A 2500-nucleotide genomic window follows, 5' to 3' on the forward strand; every position below is an offset into this window, starting at 1 on the left:
AAGTTACATCCCCACTCTCTCGGCCAAGAGGGTTTGGGGACAGTCGGCGTTGCCAGAATTTCGTCACTGATTCTTGTCCTGTCTATCTTTCCGATCTACTTTTTGTCAGTTTAACATCCAGACACACACACGCTCGCGCGCGCACACACACACACACATATATATACAGGTGCACACGCACACGCCCACACACACACACATATACACACGTGCACACGCACACGCCCACACACACACATATATACACACGTGCACACGCACACGCCCACACACACACACATATACACACACGTGCACACGCACACGCCCACACACACACACATATACACACGTGCACACGCACACGCCCACACACACACGATTTGAAAGTTCTTACGTTCTGATACGGACGTGTCAAGCGCACGCACGCACACACACACACACACACACACACACACACACACACACACACACACAAATATATATATATATATATATATATATATTCATATATATACGCACAGGCACGCACACACACACACACACACACACACACACACACACACACACACACACACATCCACCCACACACACACACACACACACACATTCCTCTCCGAATCAATCTCATCTTCTAAAAGTGTCAATGCAGACTGGGGGGGGGGGGGGGGGGGGGGGGGTCGAGGGGGGGGGGCAGGGGAGGAGGGGGGGGGGGAAGGGGGGCAGAATACCCACATCATTGTTCGTCCTGTGTTATCATGAGTGAACACCGTTAAGAGAATAGTTCTGTCGCGTGTCAAGCTGCGAAGAAGGAGAAGAAAAAGTGGGAGCAGAAGAAGAAGAAGAAGAAGAAGACGGAGACGAAGACTCAAGATATAGTATCTGTTCGTTTACGAATGGTCTTGGTAGCTTTGGGGAAAACGAAGTTCTGCTGTGTACCACGTTCTGGAGTGAGTATAGTTTGTTCATTTTTAAGAATAGCTGGGCTGTGTGTGTTTGTGTTGTGTTGAGTTGTGTTGTGTAGCGTTTTTTTTCCTTTTTTTCTTTTTGCATTTCTCAAGGCCTGACTAAGCGCGTTGGATTACGCTGCTGTTCAGGCATCTGCTTGGCAGATGTGGTGTAGCGTATATGGATTTGTCCGAACGCAGTGACGCCTCCCTGAGCTACTGAAACTGAAACTTAAAACTGTTTTGTGTTGTGTTGTGTGTGTGTGTGTGTGTGTGTGTGTGTGTGTGTGTGCGTGCGCGCGCGCGCGCCTGCGTTCTTATAAGCTGGAAGCAGTCATACTTAATTGTTATAACGTTATTATCAGAGAGACACACATAATTTGAAGTATTCTTATGGTCATCGTTTCCTTAATTTTCTCGAATCTTTTTCATGATGATGGTTACGCTGCTGTTGCTGTTGCTGCTGATAGTGGTGGTGATGATGACGATTATGATGATGATGATGATGATGATGATGATAAGGAGGAGTAGGAGGATGTTAAGAATATTGATGATGATGGATGATGTTTGGTTTTGATGATGTTTGTTCTTGATGTAGACGCCATTTTTCTCTTCTTTTTTTCCTTTTTTTTCCCGCGATTAATTCCTCGAAAGCTGTTTTTGGTGGTGTTGATTTTTTTTGCTTTGATTTTATTTTATCTGTCACGATAATAACATCACCGGAATGAATGCGATTACATGTATGAACTAGAATTATGATGAGTATATATATATATATATATATATATATATATATATATATCTGATTCATATATATATCTGATATATATATATATATATATATATATATATATATATATGTGTGTGTATGCATATCTTAAGAATATGCGCAGAAAAAAAAAGAACTATCTTGCTGTCAGCGACACCCATATCAAACAGGAGCAAACCATACATCACCATCACAAAATCTTCACCTTAAAGCACATTCCAGGCCGCCCTTTCTTTACATCACCATCACAAAATCTTCACCTTAAAGCACATTCCAGACAGCCCTTTCTTTACATCACCATCACAAAATCTTCACCTTAAAGCACATTCCAGGCCGCCCTTTCTTTACATCACCATCACAAAATCTTCACCTTAAAGCACATTCCAGGCCACCCTTTCTTTACATCACCATCACAAAATCTTCACCCTAAAGCACATTCCAGGCCGTGCTTTCTTTACTTCACCATCACAAAATCTTCACCTTAAAGCACATTCCAGACAGCCATTTCTTTTCATCACCATCACAAAATCTTCACCCTAAAGCACATTCCAGGCCGCCCTTTCTTTACATCACCATCACAAAATCTTCACCTTAAAGCACATTCCAGGCCGCCCTTTCTTTACATCACCATCACAAAATCTTCACCCTAAAGCACATTCCAGGCCGCCCTTTCTTTACATCACCATCACAAAATCTTCACCTTAAAGCACATTCCAGGCCGCCCTTTCTTTACATCACCATCACAAAATCTTCACCCTAAATCACATTCCAGGCCGCCCTTTCTTTACATCACCATCACAAAATC

General features: G+C 42.9%; 1 protein-coding gene across 1 annotated transcript in view; it reads left to right on the forward strand.

The window, feature by feature from the left end:
* Positions 1-779: 779 nt before the first annotated feature.
* LOC143291298 (uncharacterized) overlaps positions 780-2500 on the forward strand; it is a 64677-nt gene continuing 62956 nt past the window's right edge. Inside the window, exon 1 of the mRNA XM_076601147.1 lies at positions 780-929. The gene's annotated coding sequence lies outside the window, so the exon portion shown is untranslated. The remainder of the gene's footprint in view (positions 930-2500) is intronic.

The sequence above is a fragment of the Babylonia areolata genome, chromosome 16 (assembly GCF_041734735.1).
Source record: "Babylonia areolata isolate BAREFJ2019XMU chromosome 16, ASM4173473v1, whole genome shotgun sequence".
NCBI classification, from domain to species: domain Eukaryota; kingdom Metazoa; phylum Mollusca; class Gastropoda; order Neogastropoda; family Buccinidae; genus Babylonia; species Babylonia areolata.